At 41.3% G+C, this 9,013-nt stretch overlaps 1 pseudogene; it reads left to right on the top strand.

Moving 5' to 3' along the window:
- The first annotated feature begins 6,383 nt into the window (after nt 1-6,383).
- Nucleotides 6,384-7,309, top strand: LOC112935122 (non-selective voltage-gated ion channel VDAC3 pseudogene; annotated as a pseudogene).
- The last annotated feature ends 1,704 nt before the right edge of the window (nt 7,310-9,013 follow it).

The raw sequence follows: 9,013 nt of genomic DNA, 5'->3' as shown, positions 1-9,013 counted from the left end.
TATGGATTATCTTAGTCTTCATAGTAAACTTGTAAATACTGTTATTACTCCTACTATATATGCATGAAAAAATTGTTGCCTCGTAAGGTTAAGAAATTTGTCCAACGTCCTTTTGTTAATAACAATAGAGAGAAGATACTAGATTTAACACAGAAGCTCTCAACTTGGGGGCCAAGGAACTCTAGGATGTTGTCCATAACATTGCAAAGGCCTTGGAAAACTGCTTAAGTACATACAATAATTTTTTCAAGGGAAAATATCTAGAGGTTCTCTTAGAGGTTTATAGTCTTAGAAGATTAAAAGTCATTGCCTAGTTAACAATCAATGAATCATTCATTGCCTGGCTAAGACATCGACAATGAACTGTGGCTTGTCTGGACTGGCTTATCTGGAAAGATTGCCATGTCTTATTTTTCTCATTCAAAAGCCCTTCTACTTGAAGTGCAGTTCTAGAAATAATTAATTCCTTTTACAATCCTGTAAAATCAGAACTCTAGAAAGATGTTCTATAACGTATTTTCCCAGAACTTCCAAGTTGGCATATATTAGACCAAAGCCAGCAGAGGCCAGTTTGATATGAAATCATCACTCTATAATGAAGGCTTAAATAATTCTGTATTAAATTTTGCTAAACAAGATATTATTGTATGGTTTAGAACATACTGGAAAAACCCATTTTACTGTCAACTAAATTATATTTTAAATGCTTTAAGCAAGACGGCATGATATAGTGAGTGAGGACTATAGGATTAAAATTAAAAACCTGGGCTCAAATCCTAGCGTGGCCACTTAATAGCTGCAAAACTATAGGCATGCAAGTTATTTAATTCTCTGGGCCTGTTTCCTCATCTTCAAACCTGGGATAAGAACATCTACTTTCTGCGGTGGTTATAAAGAATTTTAAAACTTCATTTTGTTCTCCCTTCCCTTATATTCTCTTTCACTATTATTTATATTCCCCAAATGAATGAGAACATATAATGTTTGTCTTTCTCTGATTGACTTACTTCACTCAGAAGAAGAAGTGTGTGGGAAATATCAGAAAGGGAGACAGAACATAAAGACTCCTAACTCTGGGAAACAAACTAGGGGTGGTGGAAGGGGAGGAGGGCAGGGGGTGGGGGTGAATGGGTGACGGGCACTGAGGGGGGCACTTGATGGGATGAGCACTGGGTGTTATTCTGTACGTTGGCAAATTGAACACCAATAAAAAATAAATTTATTATAAAAAAATAAATAATAAAAAAATAAAACCTCATTTTGTAAAAAGATGCCTTCAAAAAAAATTTTTTTTTCCCTTAGCATTTAGACAGTTCTATTGTCAACTATTTTCTAAAGTAAAAAATCACCCCTGGTTTATCTTTACATAAGTTCACATTTTTCCAAGTCAGGTGCAAAGGCGGTATATTATAGAAGAGAGATTAGAAATCTTTTTTTATAAAGGGGCAGGTAATAAATATTTTAGACTTTGGGGTCAACTGGTCTCTTTTGAAACTACTCTACTCTGCCCTTATGGAGAAAAAGCAGCCATAGACAATCCATAAACAAATGAGCACGACTGTGTCCCAATAAAACTTTATTTACAAAAAGAGACATCAGGCTGGTTTTTCCCACCAGTCCTTTCCCAACAGCCAGCCTCTGTTGTAGAAGATAAAACTGCACATGCTTGGGAGTTATACTGCCTGGATTCAAGTTCTGACTGCCATTTATTACCTGTGTGACCTTGAGCAAGTGACTTAGCATCACTGTTTTTCCCTCATCCATAAAATGAGGATGGATAATAACATTACTTTTTATAGGGTTGTTGTAGTAAATGAGTTAATAAACCTAAAACTGCGAAAACATTGCCTTGAACAGAGCAAGTGCTCAAACGATGGAATTGTTTCAACTTAAGCAATGTAGGCCACAGCTCCTACATTAATTAAGTCTGAGTAACAGAAAACTCAAGATAACAAAGGCTTGAGCAGGAGACTTTATTTGGCCCTCCACTCAGTCACAGCAGGTTGCTCGGGCAGCTCCACAAATGGCAGGAACGCCTTCCAGTTTGTTGCTTCACCAACCTTGAAGACGACTGGCTCCATCAGCCTCAAGGACGTGTTGCTTCACCACCCTCAATGACAGTGTGTGGGACTTCCGGGTCCCCAGTCTGCCGCAGGGAGAGCCAGTCATTATTCTGGGTTTCTCTGGAGAGTTCTAACACTCAGGAGGAAAAACAGGTATGGGAGGTACCAGCAGTGCCTCACACAGCTTTCTGAAACTTGCTGCGTGCAAATCAAAGCTGTTAACTGAGCAAAGTCTACTGACAGCAAGTATGAAAAAGAGTGGCTGACAGATGGAGAAGGGGAATTGAAACAGGAGCCCAGGGGCGTCTGGGTGGCTCAGTGGTTGAGCATCTGCCTTTGGCTCAGGTCGTGATCCCGGGGTCCTGGGATCGAGTCCCACACCCGGCTCCCCACAGGGAGTCTGCTTCTCCCTCTGCTTGTGTCTCTGTCTCTCTCTGTGTCTCTCATGAATAAATAAACCAATAAACGAAGTCTTTAAAAAGGGAACAGGAGAGGCCACCCAGGGGGTTTCTTGGATCTCCTTTATTCGTTGTCAGCCTTGGGAGGTAGACAGGGAAGGTCGGAGCTCAGGAATCAAGCCTAGTGGCACAATCCCCCTCCCTGGTCTCTCCTTTCCAGCTGAGCCAGGGCAGGAGTAGGTGTGGCGCCTATGAGGCTGATGGCCCAGCACTGCTGCTCAGCTCCAGTCTTGGCTTAGACTGTGCAATTGGGGCTTGTCTCTGCGATCACACCCGCCTCCAGCCAATTGTGCCCTCTACCCTAGATAACCTGGCCCTCCTCCTCTTCGGTTCTCAGCAAGTAGAGCTGGGGAGTGGGGAGAAAGCTGCCTTTCTGGACCTCTCACCTCCATCTGAGGAGCAGCAGCCTGGGGAGGGAAGTGTTTCAAAGTGCAGAACAGCTAAGCTAGATTCAAAATCCTGTTGGTTCTGGACGCCTGGGTGGCTCAGTGGTTGAGCATTTGCCTTTGGGTCAGGTCCTGGGATCGAGTCCCGCATCGGGCCCCCTAAGGGGAGCCTGCTCTTCCCTCTGCCTATGTCTCTGCCTATGTCTCTCATGAATAAATGTAAAAAATCTAAAAAGATAATAAATAAATCCTGTTGGTTCTGGGGCACTTGGGTGGCTCATTCAGTTAAGCTCTGGCTTTTGATTTTGGCTCAGATCCTGATCTGAGGTCCAAAGATTGAGTCCCAACTCAGGCTCTGCACTGGGCACGTGGAGCTTAAGATTCTCTCTCTCCCTCTCTCTCTGCCCTTCCCCCCCTTTCTCTGTAAACAAATAGACAAAAAATCCTGTTGGTTCTAGCTCCTAACCCTTTTGATAATCATTGCTGGATCATTTTAGGAAACCATGGAATGAGAGCAAATTTTATTTGAGTCACTTTAATGCATCTCAGGTCTGTGCTGTGGTTTTTTAAGTGAGACTGTTTTCACTGTTTCATTTTGTTTTGTTTATAAACAAACCTCGTTAGGAGGATTCTTAAAGGAGCATCTATCAGACTCCTGCAGTTCGAGCTTATGCTGCTGAATTGCTTTGACATCACTGATAACTCTTTACCTTCCCAAACTTCGATGCAGGTTAAATTAATTCAGTGAGTCTAAATTACTGCTGATAATCTTCAGTGACTATTGTCTGTTCCATTCAGAAGCAATTTTCATAGCCTTAATACATACAATGGAAATTACCTTTCCTAATAGTGAAGCCAAGAATGAATTTGATGTGGTTTTGAATGTCACTCAGTGTCGCCCAACAAACATTTCTTCAGTGCTTGGCAAGGTGACCCCTTTCTTCTTGGCACAAACCACGGGGGTTACCCCAGCAATGTAACAAGCACACGACAGTCACTGATCAACTCATTTCAAGAAACACTTGCTATGTCCAATAGGACAAGCTTCTGTGCTGCGTGGGGGGTAACAATGTCTTTCCTCTAACCAGTGTCTTCGCCAGAGGTGAGCACCAAGGTACATCAACAAATGGCCAACTACTAAAATCTCTGGTCGACATAAGAGATTGGTATGACTGTGAAGGAATCATTTTAACATGCTGGGGAAAAGATACTCAGCAGAAATCAAACCCCCTTGGAAACACCTGCACCCTAGAATATTTCACTGGGGTTATCTGGAAACAAAAATAGTGAAATTCCTTTGTTTCCTTATAAACCCTGCAACATCCTTACTTCTTTTTTTTTTTTAAAGACTTTATTTATTTATACATGATAGACACAGACAGAGAGGCAGAGACACAAGCAGAGAGAAGCAGGCTCCATGCAGGGAGCCTGACGTGGGACTCCATCCCAGGACCGCAGGATCACTCCCCCGGCCAAAGGCAGGGGCTTAACCCCGAGCCACCTAGGTGTCCCAACATCCTTACTTCTTAAAGGCTCATTTATTAGTTATTTAAATTACTGAGTGTATAGTGTGTTTGTTTTGGCTTCAACCTAGTGTCATCTAGTGACGACAGGAGAATCACTTTTGATAATTATTACTTGGGAGTCACTTTATCCTCCTCAAAATATAAAGTTATAGAAGGATCTTAGCTTTGGAGATAGTAATGCTGTGTGGAAGATATCCACCCCCCTCCACCCCCCGCCAGAGGTTTTATTCGTTCCATGTAGCTGTCACCTGTGTGTGCCCACATCCCCACTCCAACCAGATCACCAGTTCTGTAGCAGGCAGGAACTTTGTCTCATTCATCTTCACATCCACCTCTGCCCTGGCAACCCCAGCACTTAGCAAAGTTCATCTAAGTAGCAGACCTGCAACAAATACTTATTAAATCATACAGGATGTGGCCATCAAGTATTAGTACTTATTTTCTTGTGTGTCTTGTAGACTGAGTCTGAAAGTATTTACTAAAATGTTTTGGCAGCATCAGGGAAATTAGTTCCCAGCACCAAAGAACCTGCTTTGAAGAACAACCGTCATATGGAAGCCTAAGGAAGACATTGGTATAGCTTTAGGGGGAGACAAAAAAGAATTTCATTGGTCTGGGGGGTTTTGGAGGGTTACATATCATGACAGAATTTTAAAATGTTCCAGGTATATTTTGTCCATCAGTTAGGTCAGCCTTTCTCATGAAGAAGTGAAAGCTCGGATAATGTACAGGACTTACTCAAATTAGTAGTTTTACATAGAGGCAGAATTAAACCCAGGTATCTAACTAACTCCCTAAAACTCCAACTGGTATTTTTTTCTACTACTGCATTATATTGTCTCTAAAGATTGCTAAAAACAAACATGGGCTTTTATCCCTTTTTCTTTTTGACTAGAAAACTTCTTTAAGGAATGAGTAAGAAAAGTCCTAATTCTGAAGGAAGGCCATCACACGTAAAATTAATTTTTTTTAAGATTTTATTTATTTATTCATGAGAGATACAGGGAGAGGCAGAGACATAGGCAGAGGGAGAAGCAGGCTCCCCTCAGGGAGCCCTATGTAGTACTGGATCCCAGGACCCCAGGATCACGACCCAAGCCAAAGGCAGATGCTCAGCCACTGAGCCACCCAGGTGCCCACACATAAAAATTTATAACAAAAGAGAGCTTCTTTTTCTGACCCAGATGAACTTGGCAAACACATAAAACTTAAGTCACATTATCCAAGGAATGTTTTCTCTTACTCTTCAGCACTCTATTAGCTAGATATTTTCAATGATTTATTTTTTTTAAAGCAATTGACTAATATATATTTTATATTTAGAAGATGCTTTTAAAAAATAAAAAATACTAGGTTTCGGGCAGCCTGGGTGGCTCAGCGGTTTAGCGCCGCCTTCAGCCCAGGGTGTGATCCTGGGGTCCTGGGATCGAGCCCCACGTCGGGCTCCCTGCATGGAGCCTGCTTCTCCCTCTGCCTGTGTCTCTGCCTCTCTCTCTGTGTGTGTCTCTCATGAATAAATAAATGAAATCTTAAAAAAAAAAATACTAGGCTTCCCAGATATAAGACGAGAATCTTGCTCAGACTTACCCCACCAAAAAGAAAAAAAAAAAAAAGGAAAGAAAGTATTTGGAAAAGTAGAATTTTTTTAAAATGGAAAAAAGTAAAAGGAAACACATCAAGATGAATTTTAAAATAAATTGATTAACACAAACCAGAAACTGAATAATGAAATGTAATATGGGACTTCATTTAGATTCCAAATCAAACTAAGAATAAAAATGCATCTTTGAGATCATTTAAATATGGACTGGATTTCAGATATTTCAAGGAAATATACTGTTTATTTTGTTAGGCATGAAGATGGTACCATAGTAATGTAAGAAACTATTCTTATTGGAAGACCTTCAGCATTGCCTTGGGGGAGTGGAGACAGGCCCTCTGATTGGAGAGATGTGTAACACACTCACTTACTGTGACCTAGGAAAGGCCGCCAAGGATGTCTTCAATAAAGGATATAGATTCAGCATGGTCAAAATAGATCTGAGAACCAAGTCTTGTAGTAGAGTGGAATTTTCTACTTCTGGTCATGCTTACACTGATACAGGGAATGCGTCAGGCAACCTAGAAACCAAATATAAGGTCTGTAACTATGGACTTACCTTCACCCAGAAATAGAACACAGACAATACTCTTGGAACAAAAATCTCTTTGGAGAATAAGTTGGCTGAAGGGTTGAAACTGACTCTCGATACCATATTTGTACCGAACACAGGAAAGAAGAGTAGAAAATTGAAGGCCTCCTATAAACAAGATTGTTTCAGTGTTGGCAGTAATGTTGATATAGATTTTTCTGGACCAATCATCTATGGCTGGGCTGTTAGCCTTTGAAGGTTGGCTTGCTGGCCATCAGATGAGTTTTGACACAGCCAAATACAAACTGTCACAGAATAATTTTGCCCTGGGCTACAAGGCTGCAGACTTCAGCTGCACACTCATGTGAATGATGGCATTGAATTTGGAGGGTCTATCTACCAGAAGGTTAATGAGAAGATTGAAACATCAATAAACCTTGCATGGACAGCCGGCAGTAACAATACCTGTTTTGGCATCGCTGCTAAATACAAGCTGGATTGTAGAACTTCTCTATTTGCTGAAGTAAATAATGCCAGCCCAGTTGGACTGGGTTATATACTCAGACCCTTCAACCAGGAGTCAAACTGACCCTATCAGCTTTAATCAACGGAAAGAACTTCAGTGCAGGAGGTCACAAGGTTGGGTTGGGATTTGAACTAGAAGCTTAATGTGCTTTTGAGCAAAGCATCCAATTTGTCCCTGGAGGTGAAGAAAACCCACTATGTTTTGGCCTTAAAATTCTTCTGTGAGAAGAAGACACAAAGAGATGAAAAAATATTCCATGCTCATGGATTGGAAGAATTAATATTGTGAAAATGTCAATGCTACCCAGGGCAATTTACACATTTGATGCAATCCCTATCAAAATACCATGGACTTTCTTCAGAGAGTTGGAACAAATCATCTTAAGATTTGTGTGGAATCAGAAAAGACCCCGAATAGCCAGGGGAATATTGAAAAGGAAACAAGAGCCGGGGGCATCACAATGCCAGATTTCAGGTTGTACTACAAAGCTGTGATCATCAAGACAGTGTGGTACTGGCACAAAAACAGACACGTAGATCAATGGAACAGAATAGAGAATCCAGAAGTGGATTCTATGGTCAACTAATATTTGACTCTATGGTCAACTAATATTTGACAAAGCAGGAAAGACTATCCACTGGAAAAAGAACAGTCTCTTCTATAAATGGTGCTGGGAAAATTGGACATCCAGGTGCAGAAGAATGAAACTAGACCATTCTCTTATACCAGACACAAAGATAAACTCAAAATGGATGAAAGATTTAAATGTGAGACAAGATTCCATCAAAATCCTAGAGAGAACATAGGCAACACCCTTTTTGAACTTGGCCACAGCGACTTCTTGCAAGATACATCCATGAAGGCAAGGGAAACAAAAGCAAAAATGAACTATGGGGACTTAATCAAGATAAAAAGCTTTTGCACAGCAAAAGAAACAGTCAACGAAACTCAAAGACAACCTACAGAATGGGAGAAGATATTTGCAAATGACCTATCAGATAAAGGGCTAGTATCCAAGATCTATAAAGAACTTATTAAACTCAATGGCAAAGAAACAATCCAATCATGAAATGGGCAAAAAACATGAACAGAAATTTCACAGAGGAAGACACGGACATGACCAACAAGCACATGAGAAAATGCTCCGCATCGCTGGCCATCAGGGAAATACAAATCAAAACCACAATGAGATCCCACCTCACGCCAGTGAGAATGGGGAAATTAACAAGACAGGAAACAACAGATGTTGGAGAGGATGTGGAGAAAGGGGAACCCTCTTGCACTGTTGGTGGGAATGTGAACTGGTGCAGCCACTCTGGAAAACTGTGTGGAGGTTCCTCAAAGAGTTAAAAATAGACCTGCCCTATGACCCAGCAATTGCACTGCTGGGGATTTACCCCAAAGATACAGATGCAGTGAAACCCTGGGACACCTGCACCCCGATGTTTATAGCAGCAATGTCCACAATAGACCAACTGTGGAAGGAGCCTCGGTGTCCATGGAAAGATGAATGGATAAAGAAGATGTGGTCTATGTATACAATGGAATATTCCTCAGCCATTAGAAACGACAAATACCCACCATTTTCTTCGACATGGATGGAACTGGAGGATAATATGCTGAATGAAGTAAGTCAATCGGAGAAGGACAAACATTATATGGTCTCATTCATTTGGGGAATATAAAAAATAGTGAAACAGAATAAAGGGGAAAGGAGTGAAAATATCAGTGAGGGTGACACTACATGAGAGACTCCTAACTCTGGGAAACGAACAAGAGATAGTGGAAAGGGAGGTGGGCGGAGGGTTGGGGTGACTGGGTGATGGGCACTTAAGAGGGGCACTTGGCGGGAGAGCACTGGGTGTTATACTATATATTGGCAAATTGAACTCCTATAAAAAATATACAAAAAAATTATAAAC

The sequence above is a fragment of the Vulpes vulpes genome, chromosome 1, assembly GCF_048418805.1.
Source record: "Vulpes vulpes isolate BD-2025 chromosome 1, VulVul3, whole genome shotgun sequence".
Taxonomy (NCBI): Eukaryota; Metazoa; Chordata; class Mammalia; order Carnivora; family Canidae; genus Vulpes; species Vulpes vulpes.
This window is presented reverse-complemented; position numbering and strand designations above follow the sequence as displayed.